This window comes from Ochlerotatus camptorhynchus, unplaced genomic scaffold (genome assembly GCF_037179485.1).
Source record: "Ochlerotatus camptorhynchus isolate MF236.1 unplaced genomic scaffold, CSIRO-AGI_Acam_v1.1 ptg000064l, whole genome shotgun sequence".
Lineage (NCBI taxonomy): Eukaryota > Metazoa > Arthropoda > Insecta > Diptera > Culicidae > Ochlerotatus > Ochlerotatus camptorhynchus.
The window spans coordinates 1,977,480-2,003,325 of record NW_027040554.1 but is presented as its reverse complement, the minus strand read 5'-3'; the positions used below and the strand labels follow the sequence as shown (position 1 = coordinate 2,003,325).

The window sequence follows — 25,846 nt, the reverse complement described above, 5'->3', positions numbered from 1 at the left end:
TTGCTCGGCAACCAATGCACCAAATTGGATAAAACAAGGGTCAAATGGGACATACCATGGTCTCATAGAACGCTATTTTTGAGATTGCATAAAACAGCAATTTCAATTAATTTTCACGGTTTTTTCACCAATAATCCTCTAGACTAGTTTTGCAAGTCTCATTTGTTACTTTTCGATGTGTTACATCTACCAGTCATTCCGGATACCCCTGGGGAAGTGGTCAGAATCTGTATTGAGCCTAAATCCAACATGTGGTACATCAAATCACATGAGAGTTCAATATGAAAATTTCGTTTTTCAAAATGCCAGTGACATCCTGGGAAACATTTTCTGCAAAGTTCATCAAAAATCACATTTTGTAATTCTAGCAGAGCAAGTTAGATATCTTGGGAAACAGATTTTAAAGGCATGCTTAATATACATTTCCACTAAGAATGTATCACACCAACCAGGAAACCATCTCCGGGAAATTTACTAATTGTAAATTTGCAGCTGAGGTTTTTAAAAAAAAATCAGAGAAATCGGAAGAAACTTCCGGAGGCAGCTGACAGATTTACTTGGGCGGTAAACATCCAGAAAAAGTCGGAAGAAATTTCCGGGGGAAGTCTGAATGAAATTTCGGGGCAAATTAAAAGAAATTTTCTGAGAAAGTTTAGACTAACTTCCAGAGGCAGTCGGCAGATACTTCTGTAGCAAGTAAGAAGGACTTCTGGGATCAGTAGACACTTCAGAGGGAAGCCAGAAACACTTCTGGGAACTGTAATAATCTTTCAGGGCAGTTGCTTAAAATTTTAGGTGGAAACAGAATGACTTTTATCAGAAGAACCTTGAATTCGAACGAAACAGCCTAAAAAACTGGAACTAGCTTTCGTGGAAACATGGAAGGATGTTCTGGAGAAAAATCCGGGAATATTAAAAAAAATCTGGTAGTAGTTGGATGAAACTTCATGAACAAGTTAAAAAAAAAACTTTAATTATAGGGAAAATGTGCCAGTTTTTGTCCCCATCGGTCCTCTGATTTGCCCAACTATAAATTTCAATTTTATTAATTCTATACCAAATGAATGTCTATGCAAGGTTAGAACATATATTTTTCCAAATATCTACACAAATAAAACCATTGACATTTAATTTAAATTTGAGTTAGGCCCTAGATTCAAAATCGGAGCACTAGTGCCGTAACTGACACATTTACGCTAGTGAATTCAAAAACATTCTCCGAGGTAAAATAAATTATTTATATTGGCTAGTTAGTAAAGTTAATCATTGAAAATTATGAAGCTAGCTATCAAAACATAAACCGATATTTAACCTAATTTCCTTTTGGTTGAATCATCTCATGGTGTGCAATCGGCATTAAAAAATTTCACGGTTTCAAAGAAAACATATTTCCTTGCATTAATTACTACAGACATTTTTCATCGGGGGATCTTAAATAAACATATTTTTTATCGATTTTTTAAATACAAAAGGATTTAGCGAAAATTTGTCCATCGAACAAATCGCTAGAATTAACTAACATATGAAAAAGTGAAAAAGTTGATTCACATTTTTTTTAATATTGTATTTTCGTTAAGCCTCTGGAGGGGCTTGAACCCTAACTCCACCCCTTCGCTGCGCCAGTGCCCTGGCATGTTGCAAGCACCACAGTCAAATAAAAAGAATTTTACCTTAGTTAAAACCCATAATGTGAATTCCACATCAAATATCATTAGAACAACATGCGTTTGTTTTGAATGCCCGGAACTACACTGATCTCATCCGGATATGTTCTCGCTTTCCCAGGTAGAATCTGTTTTGAGTCAAAACCCATCATACTACACATCAAATTACATTATTTAATACAGTAATGACCCGATTTTGTCAGCCTTTTGAACATCTTTCCTAACGTTCTACAAAAGCCATGCGCTTTTGGTATTTTCAAAGTATTCCTTGAACATCCATCCTGAAGCAAATGTGAATGATTAGGAATTACGGTTATGTGCAATTATTGAAAGATAAAAGTTTGATGTTCCTTCTCCCTCTCCCCACCTATAAAACTGTAAATCTTCACTAACTCGAGACGACCGCGGGTATTCGGTTCAATTCCTTTAACGCTACATTAATTATGTGTAACGCAAATGAAAACTTGGCTCTGAAAAGTTTATTCGATTGAGCCTGTACACATAAATTAATTTACACAAAAAAAGTTTGATACACTGAAGGGCTGAAAAAATCGGGTCTTTACTATATTTCATAAATTGTTTTGCTTCTCTTTCCGAATGTGGTTTCAATAATTTCGATTGGAATCAAATTGGTAAAAATGGTCAGATTTCGCCATTGGTGAATAAATCTCGACCAACAATAGAAAAGGGCGGATCAGCTTTTGTAAACAAAATGTGTAATGACCTTATTTCGGAAACCGAGGTTCACTTACGCAAACAACATCACTATCGGATAGGAGAGAACCCAACAAACAATTTTAGCTGCAGATTAGCTTATGCAGCCAAAATTTGCCTTATGCAGCTAATTATTGCATGTATAAGCTAAGCTGCAGCTAAAATTGTTTGTTGGGAATTGACCTATATCCGATAGTGTCTTTGGTTTGGCAATTCGATCTTAGGTTCGCGATCATTATAAGTTTTGCTGACAAAAGCTGATCAGACGTTTTGTATTTTTGGTCAAGAAATTATGGTTTTTTATATCTATGTGCTCGATGGACCCTTCTATATAGAGTTGGGAAGAGTTGAATGCACTTGACATCTTCATCTGAGAGAATTTCAACTTTCCATCAGAATCCTCATGACTTCACGTATTGTACTTTCTCATAGAAGCTTCTAAACTGACTGCCTGCTTTCTAAATGTCTGCCTCTCAAGTAGACGGTTATGAGTTCAATCCCAGATCGATCAAGTTCATCTCATAAATTTCTCTTTAAAAATTCTGAGACAAACAGATTCCCGATGTTGACTATTTCAATATCCTTAACAGATAGCTCTCTTCATATTCTCTCGAAATCTTCTAATTTTGCTTAAGAAGTCAACTGAACACCCAATTGTAATAGAAAACTTTCAAACTTTCTATTACAAGCAGTAGGTGATCACCAACTACGAAAGCTTGATTTATAGTCATATTTAAAATTTTACAAACTAACGTTCATACAAAAATGCTTTGTTTGAGACCCTTCATGATCGGTTAAACTGTTGTTCAATTCTAAATGCTTTTAAGAACCATGTTATGATGATTCAATCAAGCAACACCAAATTAATTTATGCTTTTGCGTCAGTTAACAACGCTTATGATCAGCAAATCCAAACATATAAAGCAACCAACGATACAGACAAATCGGTTGCTACGACTACCATGACAAACTCGCTCTATAACATAGCTCGATCCGAGTGGTAGAAGGATAATGATATATTGCTTGCCTGCTTGACATAACAAAAAAATTCTCATTAACACACGTGTATCATCTTCGGCTCTACTTCGTGAAGCAGATTGCCAACAATTTGCTCGTTTCCTTCTACCGCCCCGAGTGAGTTGTGTCGCACAGACTGCTTGTCATGAAAAAGAACGAAGAAGATTATATCATTATTGCTTTGAACTTCTGACATAGCGTTATTATTCGGTTCGTTGATCGCTTGTCATTTTGTCATTTGGAGATATTTTTGATTCCTTGCTTATGATACTTCTTAATTGTTTTGGTTGATACTTATCAGTCAGCTTTCTTCATTTTGATATTCTCGATGTTAAACGTAAATTTTTCACTTTATCTCGATGGCCTTCAAAATCATTTCCTGATTCTGAAAGCTTCTAAAAGTGAAATTAGGGCTATTCCAGAAAATGATCAAAGCAATTTCAAACGAAATCCTTAAGCTTTCCAGAGCAAATTCATTGAATTTCTAGGTCTGAACTTAACTCCTATAAAATGCTGCTATGAAATGCGTGGAATACTTTTAGAAGAAATTTTTCTTTCTTTTCCTTTATATAACGTCGGTCTCTGTTCCGCAATCTAATCCCAATCACCAACAGACATCGATTGCCATCCATTGACGGCAATCGAATGTGCAGGAAGGCAGTTTCCACTCCTGCGTAGAATATCACACCCATTTAACACACACATGGGCCGGGACCAACGGCTTTACTTCCCTTCCGAAGGAAGACGTGGCCAGAGATTTTTATGCATCAGAAAAATCCCACCGACCTCGGCTGGGATTGAACCCAGACCTATTGGGGTGAGAAAGCAGTCACGCTTACCACTACACCACCGGCGCCGGCTAGAAGAAATTTTTAGAATTCATAATATTTAAATGCTCGGAGATCTTCCGTTTAAAACTTACAGGTCTACGGTGCGACATAACCAGTGCATGAGTTGTTTGTTGGGATTCATTATCAGACCATAGGTAAGCGTGATTACCTCTCACCCCAGCAGGCCTTGGTTCAATCCCAGTCGGCGCCGCCGGGATATTCTGAGGCATAACATCTCTGATCACGCCTTCCTTCGGAAGGGAAGTAAAGCCGTTGGTCCCCGGTTCATGAGTTGATGAGTCGATAGGTAGGGTCCAGGTGTGGGAACTGCCTCCCTGGCGTCGGTAGCATTGGTGCTCAGCACGGAAAACAAGATCGACGGAAAACAAATCAAGGAAAAAAAATTATCAGACCATGCTCAGATGGCTTCTACACCTAACCGGGAAATGTAAGATTCAATTACAGATTGGCAAAAAAATGCACAGTATTTGCAATGTATCATCGCATGCACAGATTCTGTAATATGGTCGTCGAATGGTTTTTTTTTTAAATTTGAATTTTTTATGTTAGTTGAATTTTTTATGTTAGTTGAATTTTCAGACAAAATTTGTTTCCCTCAAATGTACTGCGGTTTGAAAATCAACTCGTGAAGGTTTCACACGAAAATATACATTTAAAAAAAATCTTGCTTGTTCGTTACAGTCCATTGTAACAACTGCGATTAAATTTTCTGTAAGAAAAATGCATGATGTATGAATTAAAAGTTCATGCCAATTGTTATGCGTGTCAGAAACGTCCAGAAGATTGCGAGGATATTTTTAAACGGATTCAAGAAACTTCTTTAAAATGTTTAGAGGGTTTGTCAATATGCATATAGAGACCTCTACAGATACTCCGAATGATGTGTATAGAATGTTTAGCCAGTGAATTTTAGGGGAAATATGAAGCCCTTTACAAAAAGGTTAAAATTTAAACATCAAACGAACCATTAGTGAGCTTCTATTCTACTAAAATTAAATAGAACAGAGTAGTCCTTCCTGCCACAAAACTGCACACACGTCCGTCACATCACTACGGTGTCGCCTCCTGCATTTCATAGCGAATCGTGCGCACGTGTACCCAAACTAGTAGTTTCACTCACACTCCCCAAAACCGAATAAATGTGAAGCAATCGTCCCGACGACAGTTCCCGTCGTCAGTCGTTGTCGCGAAAGCACCCATCGGGGAAAGAGCACTTGATCCCGTGATGATATCATTCTTTGCTCAATCGTGCACCGAGCTGCTGCTCCGGTAACAGGAAGTTTGGCCGCGTGTAATCATTCGTTTTTGAACCACTTCTGAAATTGGATTACAAATTTAAATCGTATTACGAAGCCCGTGCGCCCCATACTACAGCGGTAGGATTGCAGGAAAAGGAAAACAAACAGCCAAGGAAAATGTGCCTACCAGCAGGCAAGTTGACCTAGAAAAAGTTACCCGCGATAAGGAAGAGGAAAATAACAGTGAAACACACATATGTATATCATCGTCTAACGAGCAGTGCAATTAGTCTAAAACCCACGGCGCGACGACGACTCAAGTGATTCGAATCGAAGCCGAACTATGTAATCGAAGCGTAAAATTAAGCCACGAGTGCAGCAAGTGAGGTTAAAGAGAAGTGAAACCATAGGAAAATAAAATCCAATTCATTGATCACGGATTTAATCCCGGGAAAATGTTCGTCCCTGCTGCCGATCCGGCGGAATCCCCGGACGGACCATGCGTCGATGCGGCTCGGGATGCGGGATACTGCCCACCGGACAATTACCCATCGCCACCGATACGGGGCGGTGGTGGTGGTGGGACCATCGCTGCACTGGTCACCCGACAGTCACGTGTCCCGAAGGCGGCACCCCGGACGCAGCCACCGACGCCAAAACCTAGATCAGGTATTCTGTCAATTTGTGAGTGCGTTTACAATTATATAATCATGTATGTATGCTGTTGTTGCTGAATCCACGCTGCCGCTATATAGCTGTATGTTGTGTATCGCTCTCGAATGCAGGCTAGCTTTTCAGTTGGTGTGTGCGTCAGCAGCATGCTAGTATCGCTCCTGATGTCGTATGTACATAAATTTGCATGGTTGATGTTTTCCCTTCTACTGGGAATGAGATGAGGCTGCGTGTGTATTTAGGATGCTTTTTGTCCTGCTGATTGATTGGATTTCGATTTGGGTTGTCGCCGGAATCAATTTACCCACGATGAATGTATGGGAATCGATAGTGTGGTCATGTTTTTGGAGAAGGCTTTTGTTCACGTGCGTCGTTTTAAACAAAAATTCTATGAACAAATGTTGATCGGATTCTCGAAAAAAAATACTGTAGCTCATTTTAAGGAAAGTTCATTTTATGCAGCATATGTCTGAATAAGAAATCCGGCTAAATGGTATTCGGTAATGCGATATGAAAAGGTGCATTAAATAATTTAAAATTATAACATTTAAGTAAAGCTTTCTGCTCTCTCAAGAAATGAAAAAAGATTTTTTGAGGTTTATTCAAGGGTTCCAAACTCGCCAGGAATTTAAAGTTATTCATGGACATGATTAAACTCCCATGGTTGGTACTCCACTATTACAATACAAATCCAATTGTTACTAATCTAATAGCCGGATTTAAAGTTTTTTTTTGTAAATATATGTTAACCTTTTCTCAAACCCAGATTTTTGTATAAATCATAAATGCGGGCAAGTTTTGTAAAACCTCACACGCGTTTTCCTCATGTGTGTAATTTAGCCCTGATCACTGTCATTACCACCTCCATCCGTCTTAACAGTCAACGTGGTATATGCACAGTTCCCAGAAGTCTATGAATGTCCTAGACAAGCGTTTCTCAATCTATGGATCGGTGAGTCGCGAATCCCCCGTAGTTAGGTCGCAGGTCATCAAAATTTTGCAATTATAATTTTAAAATTGTTCTGAATTTAAAATTGGTTTTGGATGAGCAATGTCTGTTTAATTCCCAAGTAAAAAATGTTTCTAAGTAATAATTTAATTGGTCTTTTCTGTGATTTGCAGACTGTTCTTCAAATATTTGTTTGATGTTTTCAGGCAATTTAATTGCGATTCGACAACCAGTCTTACAATTGTATGATCTGTTTGGTATTTTAAAGGTATGTTTTCCGCTGACAGATGTCAATGTCAAAAGGCTTTAGATATTGCTCCAGTACTGGGGTCACATTACGAGTCTCGAAACGAAAGACTTTTTGTACGAACGCTTGAATGAAAAAAAATTTCGTTTCGAGATGCGCAATGTGGCCCCTGAATTTCACTTCCGACACTGATATTCGCAGCAAGCATGATATCAGGCGGTACGGCACTGACATCACAAAAGGAATATCACTAGGGAAAAGTTAAAAAACTTACTGTTGTCTCAATATATTAATTATCTTGTATAACCGTTGCATTCCTTTAATAGTACCGATGAATTTTCTAAAGATCAGTACTCGATTAGCTGGCGTATTTTCAGAAAAAAAAATGCTGCTAAACTTGAAAGATTAGTAGGCCCCATTACGATGTCAATATCAGTTGCTCACTGACATTGAGGCGAGTGACGTTGATATTGGAACTGTTTGAGCTGATACTAATATCAGGGGTCTAGTGAAAATCAACATTTTGTAGGAAATGATATTGGTATTTTGCAGCACTGGCGGTGTTCCAGGCCCTCTTATATTTTCTAAGGCCATTTTAGGTGCTTTGGAAATATTTTGAAGATTGTAGGCCTTTTGATGTTTGTTACACTATTTTTGACGTTTGGCATTTTAAGAGCTATTCAGACTTGCACAACTTTTTGTGGTATAGGACTCTCTTGTTGATTTTAGGCTATTTTGGCACTTCATAGACAATTTATGACAGTTTGGAGCCGTTTTGGCGATTGTAAGTAATTTTGTATGTTCCGCATTATAGTGTTTTCGAAATTATTTAAAGATTTTCAAGCCGTTTTGTAGCTATCTTGGCGTGTTTAAGCTCATTCTGGTGTTCTAAGATCGCTGGTGGCCCAGTTTAATTTTAATTATATCTTATCATTTTACGACCATTCAAGCATTTTAATAGTGTTGTAAGACAATTTTTACCATTTCAACGCTTGAAAGATATTCATGTAATTTACAAGTCGTGATGTAATGTAAGCGTGTTTAAGATCATTTTTTCCTTGCAACATCTGTCTTAAAAATGGGTGGGTCGTGAGTTAAAGGAATGTTTAAAACTGGGTTTCAGTCAACAAAATTTTGAGTACCACTGTCCTAGACTATTTACAGCTTCAAAAATTGTTGAACATTGCAGAAACTTCAGAAACATAGAGATTTAGAAACATTCGGAAAGTCTCAATCATTTCACTAGTCACTCCAGGAATTTGAATTGATTCAAATAATTTCCAAAACTATCGAAATGTCATATGGATCATTGGTTGCAAAGACTCACTAAACATTTAAGACTTCTTTTAAGGTCGCTGCAAATAATATTTTCATTTTTTGTCTGACATCACTCAAATAAATTGGGTGGGGGAAAAAATAAATAACATGGGACGAAATCAAAATTACTGTGTAAACAACTTATTTAATGTGCCCACTGATCACCTTAGCCAGTCGAACTCCAGACGGATCTAGAATTACACTACCGTTCATACTGACGACAAAGCTCTGATGAGACAACGAAATCCCACCCCAAGCTCTTCATCTGATTCTATCCTCCGAAAATGTACCCCTCTAGCCTCAGATAAGCCGCTAGTATTCGGCCCAACTTCTAGGCATAGAAATAAGTGAATATTGTTAAAAACAATGAACAATGATTTATCGGCTCCGTTAAACTAACATGATTGAGCGTTCTAAATAAATGAACTAGAAAAAAAACTAATTCAATGATTAATTAATTAATGAATTTTTGTTTTGTAAGCCGCTAGTAATCTTTGAAGGGGGAGGTGAAATAAAATAAAATTAAAATTTGCATCAGCCTAATCTCCTTCGTAGAAATATTTATTAGTAGCTGTTTGTGTTTTATCGAAGACTACAAATCAAGAATACTGGCAACTCTGCCAAAAATCAGGAGACAGTAACGGCAACGCCTCTTCTGAGCTCTCAATTATTGGTTTTGTTATGATTTTCGTAAAAACTTAAACGTTTCTTTCTTTGCTTTATACTGACAATGAGTAAAATTCCAGCTGAAATTGAACAGATGCGTAGTTAAATTTGTTTTGAATATTGAAACTATGGCAATGATGGTGGGACCTTCCTCGATCAATAATTTGCTATCTCAGAATTATCTTCCACTTTTCCTAAGCCCTTTAGTGATGCATTTATTGGCATTCGAACTTGGCCCAGAAGGAGGGGGGGTTAAGTTGTGACGCTCGGCAGCTTGGCACAATACTCGCTGACCATTTGAATGTCACTGGCCAATCCGACACTGTTGTTATCATTCTCTGGAAGGGGTCGGTCGATTCCAAGAATTGTTAAAGCATACAGAGGATCACTATCCGGTGGTTTCATGTTCTGACAACATCAGAAACCTTGAATTTTCAGCAACTTCCGAATGACGGTAGTTCACACAATGGTGGTGGAAGCTGCCAATTCCTTATAATTGGCAATAATGAAATAAACAATATTTCGGCTCCTCGTTCACAAGTAAGTGTTACTTTCACTAGGTATCGATCCGAGTTTCAATCCTCTACTTGATCCACCATGACAAGTTTTTCGATTTGGAGTTGAAAAACCTCCGGCTTGCTGGGATTAGGATACGAATTGCCCTGAAACTTTGTAGAACAAAACAAAAACAACAACGAGTACCGTGTTATGATTATTCGTTTCGGTGACATTAGGTCACACACAGTCACTGTTTATGAGCAGTCTCACTAGCACTTGTGCTTCAAAGTTCCACCTTTGATTGACTGCTGTTATCAGTGACGTTTGACATTTGTATGGGAGAAGAGAACAGTTGCCAGTCTTCTTGATTTGTAGTCTTCGGTTTTATCCTTCTTACAATGAAGCTTATACATACCGCTTGGAAAACGAACTTGCGATCCGAGGCCTGGATGGCAGGGCTGAGTGGCATATACCAATCGACTCAGCTCGACGAGATCGAATGCCCAGGACTACACTGCCGGCCATGTTCGGAGCACCCCCGGGAAAGTTGCCAGTTTCTTACTAGGTTTAAAATTCATCATGCGATACTTCAAATCGATTGGGAGTTCATGTGTAATATCACTTCGTATGAATACTATTGTCGAAATTTCTATTAGTAAGAAGAGTCAGATCTCACGATAGGTATGTTGCTCAAATTTTTTTTTTGTAAATATTGATTTCTTTAAAAAAAAATCCTTATAATTATGTAAACCTGCATAAGAATTGGAAGATTAAAAAATGGCTAGACCTTCTAAGGAACGTGAAACATTTCAGTTTTCTTCAACACTTAAATAGTCTGCGAAGTTAATACGAAATGAATTTCCAAAAAGCTCGAGCTGGTAGTTTAGTGATTACCGTTTCATCTTACTATGCAGATTGTGAGTTCAATCCCAAGCCAATTCCTTCCCACACATTTGTCATAATGCCTCCTCTTAAATTCAAACACTTTAAATTTAAATGTACTTCCTACTGTCTATCTCATAAGAATTAATGATCTGCTTTACCGATCATATCACATACCAAAGTCAATTCAGATAAAAAAAATACATCGATTGTCGAGCTAATCAGCTTCCCCTCCCTACAAAGATCTTGAGGATGTCGTTTCTGATCTATAAATTGATGGAATCGGTGAACTTGTACTAGAAGATAGACATCTAATTATTTTTTTTGTCAAGCTTCTGCATTCATTTTCCATCAGATGTAACTGCTGTTGTTGGTGGTGACATCTATCGGAAACTACACATAATCGTTTTCCGTTAATTGTTCAAAGAAGACAGTGCAGTGCAAAACATGCCTGGTATCTCTATATATGAATTTAGATTAAAATCCGAAGTCCCTCCTTTTTTACACATTTTGCACACAAAATAGCTCACCCCTCACAGGATTTCCTGCCATGTTTTATAAATGGGGCGGAGCAAAAAATATCTTTTGTGCTGAATATGTAAAAAAGAAGGGACTTCGGATGTTATTTAAAATGCATATATAGAGGTACCAGACATGTTTTGCAGTGTCAGGTACTCTATTTTGAAATCTGTGAAAGGGAAATCCCAAATAGAGTGTCATTAAATTACATGGCAAGTTGAGAAATTGAAATAGTGAGTGCAAATTTTCTCTCTCAAATTTGAATTTTTGGCTCTCTGAGGACTGGTAGTAAAGCAGGTAAAACTGTATGGGGAAAAATAATTTTTATTTAATTGTAGCTTGTTTAACAATAATTTCCGGAAAAAAAAAACTGAACGACAAAGTCCCTGACTAATTTCTTCAAGTTGTCGTTCACTTTTTTTGACCTGAATATGCACCGAAAGCGAATTGTTCCCACTTCTCTCAATTTCTATATGGGGATTTTTTTCACTTCCTACCAGCGGAACAGCGCCATCTCTGTGGAAAATGGCCGATATGATTAATTGCCAACTTAATCTATTTTCGCTGTGCAATTCAGTTATTCCGGTAATAGCCCGGTAGGGCCCTGTAGGCAAGATAATGTTAATATAGGGTTTCCAAGCTTTATAGCAGCCGTATATCAGCTTTATATTGCAAAACAGACCCTAATCGGACTTGTTGGTTACTTGCTTAGTTCAGTTCAATCGCAGAGGAGCAACTATTAAATGCATGGTTTTCAATGAAAAAAAACGACGGAAACTGCATGACTTCCCTAAAATCAAAAATAGACTGGGTGTTCAACCAACCCTCCTTAATTTAAGATTTTTTCTGTAAATTGTGTATGCTCTTTTCGAACTAAAACTTCCTAGCCGAAATTCTGAACCACTATTCCGAGAAGAACTAAAGTTTGCATCAAATGTATTGTTGAGTTGTTCGTGGCAGCGGAGTTTTCCTAAGAATCATGCAGATTTCAAATAATCACAAGAATTATGCAAAATTTGTTGGATTGAATGCATTGAATGATATTTTGAAGGACATCAAAAATAGTCCTAAAAAATCAGAATTTTCAATATGTGGGTGTTCCCGCTGAATGCCAAATGTGACGAGAATCAAAAAGGGCCGGCGCCGGTGGTGTAGTGGTAAGCGTGACTGCTTTCTAACACCCCAATGGGTCTGGTTTCAATCCCAGCCGAGGTCAGTGGGATTTTTCTGAGGCATAAAAATCTCTGGTCACGTCTTCCTTCGGAAGGGAAGTAAAGCCGTTGGTCCCGGCCCATGTGTGTTGAATGGGTGCGATATCCTACGCAGGTGTGGAAGCTGCCTTCCTGCACATTCGATTGCCGTCAATGGATGGCAATCGATGTCCGTCGGTGATTGGCACTAGATTGCGGAACAGAGACCGACGTTAAATAAAGGAAAGAAGGAGGAAAGAAGACAATCAAAATGGAAGAATTCCAGAGAAAATGTAAATGTGCTTGTACAGAAAGTAATTTAATTATTCAAATTTCCATAAAAATCTGAGAAGGTCGTTTTTGATCGCTTCGTCAGTTGGCGTGGTAATGCTCACTTGCCTGTTTTTCTTGCAAACTGCCAATTACCAACGCCAAAGATTGCCTAAAGATTTCCATAAACCACATGGATTCTTCACCAGAAACCCAGAAAGCATAATGCTCTTAAGCTTATCAACGCACTCAACTCAGTAGAAACATTTCCACAGTAGTACCCAAATTAATGACATAACCTTGTAGCTACCAGTTTTATTACGTATTTGCCATTTCACGAAAAGCAACCGTGCACCAGCTAGCTCCGCACAACATCAATCACCAATCTTTAATCCATACGCACGAACTAAACCCATCATGCGGCGGAATAGCATAGAAACAGAAACCAACCCTCCGGCTAATTATTACATCAATCCTCCGCGTATTTCGCCAAGTGGAACGACCAAAACATAGCTCACGCGCTCCAAATCCGATGACCCACCATGCATCGGAAGCAGTTTATTTTGGCCGAAACACGGCTTCCCACGATTCATCTGCATCTGGTTTCGCCTCGTTGGTTACCTAAAAGACGTTGGTGATTTGTACTGTCAGGCTTCATCAACGGAAGACGACAACCCCACTTGCAACACCTCTTCATGTTGAAGCGAAAATGCCAAAAGGTTACAGGCCGTTAATGACGGGGAACCAACCAACATAAACTATACCTACAGCGTAACCCGAAAAAAATGAACGACTACGGAGCTCGTAGTCGGCCCAGAACAAACGGAGCAAATATAGGTGTTGGTCGAGTTTTTGTAGTTCAGGGGCAAGAACCAACCTGCGCCCGTATGTATGGTGATTTTTATGTTTTTCCGCCTCTTTGAACGAGACATTTCCCGGGGTATCGATACACCCATAGGGCACTTGCCATCGTATAAATAACGGTCTATTGTTTTCGCACCGTTCGTGACCTGCTGTTTCCGATGACCTTGATGGCGCCCATATCGTTCGTTTGTACAGTCATAGAGGTTGCTTAGTTGGTTGGCTGGTGAACTTGCGGTACTTAAACGACTGTCGGTGTCTACCGTGGCTGAGATGGTTGACAACGAAACAAAAGCATACGGCCCATTAAAAAAGTGTAGACTGCCGATTAAGTCTATTTGCTGTTGCTGTTGCCAAAGGGGTCGGGAGTGGTAGCTCTTTTCGCTCATTCGCAGAGCAGTGTGATACGATGGGACCGGTGTGTGCGTTTGTTTTAGTTTTTGCACTAAAGTGGAGGTCTAATTGTTTTTTGTTCATATTTTTTTAGTGCCATAAAAGTGTTAATGCGATTTCGTGGGTTAGCTAAAACGGCACAATGAAATAATTGAGGCTGAGCCATAAAGAGAGCTGTTAACTCGCTTTTCGGTAAGGTGGTATTGTTTGCTCAGTTGTTAAACTGCTCAAATTAATAAATTCGTTGGTTTCCTGATTGCTGCGATACTAGTCGATGAGTCATAAGAATTTAACTTGTCAAGGGGTTGAAAACAGATACGATAGACTTTAGTATAAAGCTTTTTCTGATTTCCCGATTACCATTATTTTAAATGTATTTACAATGGTGCTTTAAATTTTTTCCTGGTATCATATAACCTCGGACCAGAACTCCCCATGTGCACTATAGAAAAAGTCCTTTATACCTCTTCATACTAGCATCAGGCACCGATGCACCATAACCGGTAAATCTTATGCATAGCTGAGGAGGTCCATCGCCTGGGCGGGCATTACCGTTTCCAATACCCAACAACTGACTCTTATCAAGATATGCTTCCTCGCAAGTTGACCTAAATCTGTCAAATAAAAATAAACCTTGGACAACTTGGAGAAAGCACTCGAGTAGCGTCGTGGTGGAGAAGGAGGCAAAACACCATTAGGACACCATTCCTACTTTGCACGGAAAGCATAAAGTTTACTTTGGCATGCAACCCACAGCGAGCCAGGATATTCATATTTAATGTAGACACAGCGCAAATAGAGAAACATTTGAGCAATAAAACTCAACGACGCTCGAGAAAAGTTCTGGTCCAAAATTGGACTTTAGCAACCGGCTCTGAGGAGTGGTGTTCAATATTACCTATCTTTTTTTTTATTTTTCCTTGATTTGGTTTTGCCCGATGCCAGGGAGGCAGCTCCCACACCTGGACCCTACCTATTGACCCATCATTTCATAGACCGGGGACCAAAGACTTTATTTCTAAGGCATGATCAGAGATTTAAATGCCTCAGAAAATCCCGGCGGTGGCGACTGAAATTGAACCCAGGCCTCGTGGAGTGAGAAGCAGTCTCACTTACAACCACCGGCGCCGCTTCTATATTACCTATCTAATCAAATTCCGGATTAAATTTTAAGGAACGCTGGTGTGTTGCAAAATTGAAGCTTAAAGATTTAACCAAACGTACACAGAACGAAACACTGCGAAAACATAAACCAAATCAAATATTTATCACGTATGGGCCGAAGAAGGAACTCCCTGTGAGATACATGTATGACTACGTACCATGCAAACCTGGTCTCGTCACGTGCGCGAAAACAGTCTTATGCTTACGTGGATGTCTGAACGGGAGGCTGGAAGCAACGAACGCGGTCACGAATTTGTTTACTTATGTATTCCAAGCTGCTGTTATTGCTTTTCGTAAAATGCTGCCTCGTTCGATTTACTGACAACCGCCTCTTGCAACGGACGTCGACGGCGAACGGGCCGGTAGAATTGATGACGGTCATCTTGGGATTGTGTAACTAACAAACTGGTGATTTACGGTCAGTGGTGGTCGGTTACGGTAGGAAATTGGAGCATCTTGCTCGGGTAGCACTCGAATGGTATGGCCGGTGGTAGTAAGTTTAGCTGCAGTATATAGATGGGAAATCATTATTATAATGTCCAATCATCATCAATTCGAAAGATATGCTAACAACCAAAGCAAACAAGTCTCAAGAGGCATTCATTGTTACTGAAGGCAATTTTCAATTGGTTGGCGCTCTGATGACAAGCCGGATAAAAAAATAAATAAACCATAAAGAAGATAAATATTTTATAAACTCCATTATTCGAGATGAGACTGAGTGAAACCTCTTTCGATTTTCCTCACGGCGCACAAACAATATTTATTTTCAATTTTCCAGCTAAAACCAACAATATTCCTACACGGACAGAAATCTCCTTATACTTTTTGGCAAATTTCTATTGCTGATTATTCATAAACTTATTCAACTAATAAGCAGACGTCTTGCAAAAAGGAATGTATCAGGCTGATGTTTTGGCAAAAATGTATAAGTGAAACACTTGAATAAAATAGTTGATTTTCGTTTCGTGTAAGTCACTTACAAAAGGTATGGAAAAGTGCCAAGCAAAACCTAAAGTTAAATTTGGTTAATTGAAGTGTATGGTTCGAAAACTTCAAATAAATAAAACATGGCTTCGTATGGTTTGTAGTGATAGGACATATATTTTTTTAATATTTGTAATCGCCTTATTTACCATAAATTTAATGGTTCATAACACTTTATATTTTATTTCTCCTGTATGGTCTAGGGTATTCCAAATGGTCAGTTGTGCATTGCCTGACGTTGCAGCCGACTACTCAGTGTCAAATAGTGTCCAATGTTAAATAAAATCGTACTCAATGAACTATACAGGAAGAGCTCTTCTAAGCTCAACACGCTTATCGAAATACACAACTGACCGTTTGGATTACTAGACAGAGAAAGCCATGAAAAGAAATCTCTCGGATACCAATCGAAAAACATACATACATTCATTTCTACAACATCACATTTAAGATAAGACATAATCAACAATAGTACGCCACAATACTCGGTTTGCGGCTGCCGCTCTCCATCCTCGGTCATGCCCAATGCTCGCTAGATCGCGCTCTACCTGGTCCGCCCATCGTGCTCTCTGCGCTCCACGCCTTCTTGTGCCAACCGGATCAGTAGCGAACACCAACTTTGCAGGGTTATTGTCCGGCATTCTTGCAACATGCCCTGCCCACCGTATCCTTCCGGCTTTGGCCACCTTCTGGATGCTGGGTTCTCCGTAAAGTGCAGCGAGCTCGTGGTTCATTCTTCGCCGCCACTCACCGTTCTCCTGCACATCACCGAAGATCGTCCTTAGCACACGTCGCTCGAAAACTCCGAGTGCTTGCAGGTCCTCCTCGAGCATAGTCCATGTCTCGTGTCCATAGAGGACTACCGGTCTTATTAGCGTTCTGTACATGGAACATTTGGTGCGGGGTGAATCTTTTTTGACCGTAGTTTCTTCTGGAGCCCGTAGTAGGCACGACTTCCACTGATGATGATCCTCCACTACCTCGAAAGTATCCCCGTCTATCGTGACATTACTTCCTAGACGAATCCTGTCATGTTCGGTTCCGCCTACTAGCATGTACTTTGTTTTTGACGCACTCACCACCAGTCCGACCTTTGCTGCTTCGTGTTTCAGGCGGGTGTATAGTTCTGCCACCGTTCCAAATGTTCTTGCGATAATGTCCATGTCGTCCGCAAAGCACACAAATTGACCGGATTTCGTGAAAATCGTACCCCGGCTGTTGAGTCCGGCTCGTCGCATTACACCTTCTAGAGCAATGATATGTCTGAAGGCACTTTTTTTGCAACATTCATGTACCTCAGTTTTATCTTCACAGGAAGTTAGAAATGATCCTAACAATCAAATCTGCGAAGATTTTAAAATATTTCATCTTGGGTTTTTTGAGAAAAAGTGTTTTGAAGTTTACTTAGCTGTTAACAAAGGCGTATACGGACTATTGATGATACAAAACTGTTACGGATCGAAACAAATTCAGCTGAAAATGATTCAAAAGGGGATTAAAGTTGTCAAAACACTTAGTTTCAATGATACAGTAGGATTCCCTCTTCGGTACCGTCAGATATCGTAGCAATGTCATGATCTCAGAATGTTTAAATTAGTAAAATAATTAAACAATGGTTTAGTCTTTAAATTTACTATTATTAAGCCATTTCATTGCAAAACGATATATTGTTTCTCAGAATTTGGTAGGAAATGGTAGTTTTGAATTTTTTTTTGTCGTTAGGGTGACTATTTCAACGTTAGGGTAGTCCAAAAAACGTTGATTTTTTATTTTTTTTCAAAAATGACTATTTTAAAAAATTTATAGCTTTTGAACAATTGGGCCAATTTTAAAGATCAAAATATCAAATGAAAGGTAGTTAAAAGTACTTGTAATGATGCAATATAATGATATTAAAAAAATGGGATTTTATATTTGAAAACATTGATTGTATCGTTTATTATGGTTTTCATGGTTTGTAGACAGAGGGTGCAAAGTGTTTTTATATTTTTCCTTAAAAATTTAGGCTTTTTTACACAACATATCGAAAAATCAGCGATGTGTTGTTTTTCATTAGCTGATGATTAAAATTTCATCCTTCAAAAACTGCACGATTATCAGGCAATGGCGTTTATCAAGCACCTACAATGGCGACCAGTGAATCAAATTGCGTATGCTGAGTCGCATTTGCGGCAGCCACCAAATTACGTTATTGGGATCATTCTTGGCCGCGTTGTCTTTCCTCATAGCTGATTTGAGGCCGGGCTGGATAGTTTTACGGCCGGTATGTCTCATACATTTAGCCAATTTTAGCGTCTGTAATAAAACGAACCAATTATATTTGACTATGTGCTCTTTGGACGTTGCATTGCCCGTGTAGAACAAATAAAGGATCTCGGTGTTACTCTGGACTGCGGACTCACCTTCAAAATCCATTATAACGACATCATTTCCCGAGCCAATCGCCAACTGGGGTTTATTTTCAAAATTGCCGATGAGTTCCGGGACCCGTTATGCCTCAGATCACTTTACAGCTCACTTGTGCGGTCTATATTAGAATCAAGTGCAGTTGTATGGTGCCCTTTCCAAGCCACTTGGATCGTTAGAATCGAATCTGTTCAACGAAAGTTTGTGAGATATGCTCTTCGTTTCTTGAACTGGCGTGACTCATCGAACCTGCCACCGTACGAGGAGCGTTGCCGTCTTCTGGGCATCGAACCGCTAGTGGTGCGACGGACGGTCGCTCAAGCTATGTTTGCTGGAAAGCTTCTCATGGGTGACATCGACTGTCCAACGTTGCTGGCCCAGCTAAATATGTATGCTCCTGAGAGACCTCTTCGTCAACGCGAATTTCTGTTTTTGGAGCCACGAGGCAGAAATTATACGCAGAATGAGCCAATTCGTGCAATCACTGACAATTTAACTACTTTTATTGCGAATTTGACTTTAACGTATCAGCAAATGTGTTTCGTCACCGGTTACTTGACCGTTTTCGTTTCGTTGACCAGTTTTATTCATTAAGACATTAATTGTCAGTTGAATTATTAAATAAACAAATAAACAAATAAACAAATAACAAAAGTATAGTTTAAAGTCATGAAAAATATAAAGTTATAAAGATAACTGTTTCATACTGACCTTATTAACACTCAGATTAAAATCTTTCTCAAAGCTGAGTAAATCTTCGTGAGAAATCTTAGATTTTTTCCTGACTGTTTCAAATTTAAACGCATTGGTCTTCCTGTGACGTTTGAAAAACTAACCTAGACTAGTTTTTTGCCTGCTAACTATCTAATGCGTTTGGCAACAAAGTGATGCTTACTTTCATCTGCCAATTTGGAGAGATTCTGAAGTCTGAATCCTAAACCTGCGTCCGACATAATTTGATATTTTTTTATGAATTTCTTTTTTTTTCTGTGGTGTTTTTTTCTTACAAATATCTACACACCCGCACATCTTTGACTGTCGAGTTTGGTCTTCTGGATATTTATGAACCTCAATTTTCATAAACTGCTCCCTTTTTTATACCGGTAAACGGCAATGTAACATGCGTGATGCGATTTTTTTTAGGTGACAAACTCTGATTTTTACGCCCTTCCACCCTGCTAATGCCCTCGATCACATTTCATAAAGGAAGCGTAAAAGAGAAAGAGATATTGCAACAAATTTCAATATTATACCTGTTTTCTAAGACATGGAGTTGGAGTTGTTTCACCAACAACCCGATGAGACAGCTTATAGAAGTTACATTCAAATTCAAATCCCTGTTCATATGTTTTCCTTGATTTCGTTGAACTTCGACGAAATTCTTCTAACTTGCATGATGTTCTTTGATGTTCTTGTTTTTTTTTTCCTGAAATTTTCAGACGTTTTTTTTTAAATTCATAGTAGGTACTTTCCTAATGTTATTAAATTTTCCTGTAGTTCACAGATCATCCTAAAGGTTGTAAAAATTTCCTCACGTTTAAAGAACTGTTTGCAGAACATCATTGAAATTCATATAATGTTGCTATAGTTCACAGAACTCTCTTGAAGTTCGTAGAACTTACCAGGAGGGCATTGAACTCCTCTGAAGCTCATAAAATGTCCCTGAAGTTGGCAGATCTGGAGAGCGAAGCACACCTGAAGTTCAATGAACTTCTCTGAAAGTTGTTGAATTTCTCTGCTTCTTTTGAGGAACTTATTTATAGTTTGCCGAAATTTCCTAAAATTCACTACAGTTCCCTATAGTTCGCAGAATTTCCTAGAAAGTGCTGAACCTTCCTAAATGTTTTTTTATTCAAAATATGGGAATTGCAATGAAGCTCTAGCAATTCTGTAGTAATTCAATGTTAGGACTACCTAAACTCACTGGGCAAAAGTAGCTAACCTCATGTGAGTTTCATTCCTGTATTATCGATTAGATGATTTTCAAACCAATTCGTCATGGTTGCCAGAAATTATTTTCGATCTCGCCATTGAGTCAAACATATCTGTTTTTTTTTTAATCCAAGCAAATTGTCCACCCCTCGGGATGTTTTTAATCTTTCCAGATTTTCTACACGATACCTCCAATAAAAACAAAAACACTCGAAACAGGAAGAAAATCAATGCCTACTATGATTAGCTGGCTGCCTCAGAATGTCCTGCTCGTTTCTTTCTCTTTTACTATTATGAGGGAAGAGAAATTAATTAAGAAGTTGTTCTAGCAACAATTATTAATTGATTTTGGTCAAAGTCGACATAATCAATACGGATCTTACTTGAGAGTCAAAGAGAACTCTTTAATGCCATTTAGATTAATTCAATCATCATTTGAATCTTGTTTAACTGCATTTGTTCAATTCGTAATAGTTTTGTATCGTCAATAGTCCATATACGCCTTCATAATCAGCTTTGTAAACTTCAAAACACTTTTTCTCAAAAAACCCAAGATGAAATATTTTAAAACCATCACAGATTTGATTGTTAGGATTAATACTAACATCCTCTCAAGGAAAATCTGAGGTACATGAATGTTGCAAAAAACGTGCCTTTAGACATAGCGTGCAATGTTGAAGAGTAGGCATGAGAGTCCGTCACCTTGTCGCAGTCCCCGGCGAGATTCGAATAAACTGGATAGTTCACCCGAAACCCTTAAGCAGTTTTGCACACCGTCCATCGTTGCTTTGATCAGTCTGATCAGCTTCCCAGGAAAGCCGTTCTCGTCCATGATTTTCCATAGCTCTGTGCGGTCGATACTGTCGTATGCCGCCTTAAAATCGATGAACAAATGATGCGTTGGGACCTAGTATTCACGGCATTTCTGGAGGATTTGCCGTACAGTGAAGATCTGGTCCGTTGTCGATCGGCCGTCAATGAAGCCGGCTTGATAACTTCCCACGAACTCGGTCATTTTAGGTGATAGACGACGGAAGATGATCTGGGATAGCACTTTGTAGGCGGCATTCAAAATGGTGATCGCTCTGAAGTTCTCACATTCCAAATGGTCGCCTTTCTTGTGAATGGGGCAGATTACCCCCTCCTTCCACTCCTCCGGTAGCTGTTCTGTTTCCCAGAATCTGACTATCATCCGGTGCAGGCAGGTGGCCAACTTTTCTGGGCCCATCTTGATGAGTTCGGCTGCGATACTATCCTTACCAGCTGCTTCGTTGTTTTTGAGCTGCTGAATGGAGTCATTAACTTCCCTCAGCGTGGGAGTTGGGTCAGTTCTGTCCTCTGCTGCACTGACCTAGTCGTTTCCTCTATTGCGCTGGTCTCCCGTGCCTACGTTCTCCTCGCCATTCAGGTGCGCATCGAAGTGCTGCTTCCACCTTTCAATCACCTCACGTCCGTCCGTCAAAAGGCTCCCGTCCTTATTCTTGCACATTTCGGCTCACGGCACGAAGCCGTTGCGGGATGCGTTGAGCTTCTGGTAGAACTTCCGTGTTTCTTGGGAACGGCACAGCAGTTCCATTTCCTCGCACTCCGCTTCTTCCAGGCGGCGTTTTTTCTCCCGAAAGATGCGGGTCTGCTGTTTCCGCTTCTGTTTATACCGTTCCACGTTCTGTCAGGTTCCATGCTGCAGCATTACCGCCCGCGCTGCGTTCTTCTCCTTCAAAATCGCTCTGCACTCCTTGTCGAACCATTCATTCCGTCGACTTCTTTCCACGTACCCGATGGTGCCCTCGGCTGCGTCGGTGATGGCTGCTTTTACTGTACTCCAGCAGTCCTCTAGAGGGGGCACATCGAGCTCGCCCTCCTCTGGCAACGCTGCCTCGAGATTCTGCGCGTATGCTAAGGCGACATCCGGTTGCTTCAGTCGCTCTAGGTTGTACCGTGGCGGGCGTCGGTACCGTACATTGTTGATGACGGAAAGTTTTGGGCGCAGTTTGACCATCACCAGGTAGTGGTCAGAGTCGATGTTAGCGCCACGATAGGTCCTGACGTCGATAATGTCGGAGAATTGCCGTCCATCAATCAGAACGTGGTCGATTTGCGATTCCGTCTGCTGTGGTGATCTCCAGGTGTAACGATAGGGGAGGTGGTGTTGGAAGAAGGTGCTACGTATGGCCATGTTCTTGGAGGCGGCGAAATCGATTAGTCGTAGGCCGTTCCCGTTCGTCAGCTGGTGGGCGCTGAACTTTCCAATCGTCGGTTTGAATTCCTCCTCCTGGCCTACCTGAGCGTTTAATATATATTTTATTGTGTAATAATGTGAACTAACTATTGATTTTATGTTGTAAACAATAGATTTTATTGCATTGTAACAGTAAGTTGTATAGTATTTCCACAGACAAACAGACATAGCGCTCGCATGTTGTTGATAGCACACGCATTTAACGGCCACTTTACATTGTTATTAGTTGGTAGTAGCACCGCAGGTGGCGCGCATAGTCAATTTCCTTGCGTTTGACGTTTAAACACTAGCGACATCTATAGAGCGCGGTAGTGTTTCAGCAACGATGTTTCACTGGGAAAAATATTCAAAGTGTATGTTTGTCTGTGGTATTTATATGATGTGTTTATAAGGAGTAAGCAAGTAAGTACTGGCACAGGAAATAGTTTTGAATTACTTAGACTACAGTACAGTACTTACAAAAATACCACCAACAAACCGACATAGCATAGCATAAACCAGGTTGCACAATGTCGTAGGTGGTACGAACTCCAAACTGTTGTTAAGAAGGAGACCCACGTTCATCCGTTGCTGTTAGATTGTAATTTGTGATTAATTACTACCTCTTAGATGTTAGATAAAGGATGTGTCTCCCTTATGTGTGCTAGTAGGGAGGGTAATCCATAGGATACGCCCAGTCGGCGTTGCTGGCAATCGTTATATCAAGCATTTTTTTTAAATAGAAGCTGTTAGTAATTTATCTGTCCGTTGTTGCTGCCCATTACCTAAACATATTATTCAAAACAGTCTTCAGATTTTGGAATTAAGAAACGTTATCAGCTCGATTCTGTTGCTCCTTTGCGCCTGAACATGTTTGTTGATCCTAAACATATGCACAATTCGTTCTGATCGATAGGAAGTTCTCATGTGTAAAAGGTTATTAATAGTATGTGGACTCGTAGATTAGAATGAAGATTCGTCCTTGGCCTAACTCCCACTGTCTGGTAGTGACATTATGGATAAAATCTGCCTGCAATCATTTCTTATCAATGCAAGAAGCTTGAACCCGGGAGTTAGAAGGTGACAGCTCTACCGCAGCTACAATAGCCCATTTCAAGAACGCAAGCATTCCGAAGCTATTTTCACACATGATAAGCCCCGCTCCAATACATTATCGATGCAAATATACACCATTGATAACGTACTGAAACTTTCAATCAAGCAGTAGTGCAATACTTGATTGACCCGTATTTAGTAAGTTTTGAAATGATCGTCTTGAATTAGATAGATATTTCTTATTGAGGACAGAGGAACGAAAAGGTCAATAAACTTAGCAGAGCGTAGCTACGCGTAGGGTAGAACAGTCGGCACCACATTCAACGGATAGGAATTTGAAAATTTTCACTTAATGCACTTTTCAACATCACTTCTGTACTTTCAAATTAACACTTTTAAAAATTAAATTGTAAATTTATAACATTTTCACTAGAACGAAAACGACGCAGTAAAACAAAAACACGTCATTTTCTCAGCGCGGCCTACTTCGATCCATCAATACCACCGACCAACCGACATGACACTTAATTCTGACTTATGCATGAAAATCGTAAACGGTCGATTTAAATGTGCCGGATCACTGTCAAAACCGTAGGATTTTTTGACCTAGATAAAAATAATTTGTCCAGAATAGATCAGACACGAAACAATTCATAACTTTTGCATCCGGGTTCATGGCTAAGCTAAATATTTGCCACGAACACGGAGCCAGATGTCAGTAGTGTGCTTTGGTCAGAAATTTTATTGTTTTTGCTATGGTCATTCATGTCGATTTGTCGGTGATAACGCAGTAAAGGGTAATTTGCCAACTATTGCACACCTAAGCACGTAATTTTGCTTATTTTGCATTTTTAAGAGATTGAAATTGTTTTTGAAGTAGGAATTCCTCAAGAAACCTTTGAATGTGAATCATGAAGCATTAACAGCGCTCATCAGCAATTTATATTGGTAAAATCATTCTGTATAGTAAAACTTTTAAATATCCCTACTTCAGAGTCCAATTGTTGCACGCATCATTTGCTTTGAAATTCTATTATTGTACACTTTGTATCTAATAATTGCACGCCAATAAATGGCTAAATGTATCTATGAATGACATTTTTCAGCAAGAATAATCATTGAGTGATTCTGTTAGCTGATTAAACATAAGTTTTCTGGATGTTTACTTACGATATCAGCTATTTTATTGATTTAATTGATGCAGTCAATAATCGAAGCACAATATGTGTGTGTTTTATATGCATACCTTCAGGCGTTATCGCCATAGACAATAATCCAGGACCAAGAGTCCAACTGTGATCCAATTATTGACCATTAATATTTTTTCTTAAAATTTTACATCGTTGATAGATGTATTGATGTATTGTCGTTAGGTAAATGAATTACCAACATTTTCCTGTAAATATTACTCAATTTAATTTAATTTTGAGCTTGTAATAGATTATTTTACAAATGAAGACAACCACCAGAAAAATTAAAAATTCGCCTGCAATCATATGAACAATGTAAAAAATTATTCAAAACATGTTTATCACAACGACGTCACTTCCGCTTCCTGACATGTATGTTCATGTTCGCCAGGTACTTTTCCACTGTTTGGCCGGTTGCACCGACCTCCCGGCCAAGCGCACGCAGCGATGTAGCCACTTTTCCCTCGGTCTTCCTCTTCAACATCCTTTGGAGCTTCTTGTCGCTCAGGGTCGTCGGTCGTCCTGAACCGGGCTTTCTTTCGATGCTCTGATTGTTGTCTAATAGTGCCAAGAAGTTGTAGATGCCGGAACGGGTGTATCCGGCGTCCACAAAGTGCCGCACGATGTCCGTTTTCGACGCGGCGGGGTGCCGTTCTTTGAACGCGCACACTTCTGAACGGAGTTGCTTCACTGTTTTTGCCATCACGGTTAGAGTTCGACTGATAGAGCTGTCAAATTTTGTCTGCTGACTCACGGTTTACTATGATTGATGCTGCATGGGTAGTTTCGTCAGTGCGGGTGAAGGTAAACCCATGGAAAATCGACAATTTTTGTCCATTTTTTTAAATGCAAACGTTATTCTATTCCCAGGGAAGTCCAGAAAATTTACAACTCGAAGATTTTCTAGACCGGACCGGAAATTGAACCCAGTGTTGATATTTTTCC

General features: G+C 39.5%; 1 protein-coding gene across 3 annotated transcripts in view; it reads left to right on the top strand.

Moving 5' to 3' along the window:
* The window catches only part of spir (spire), a 463,061-nt gene that overhangs the window by 420,201 nt on the left and 17,014 nt on the right, over positions 1–25,846 (top strand). The window lies entirely within an intron of this gene.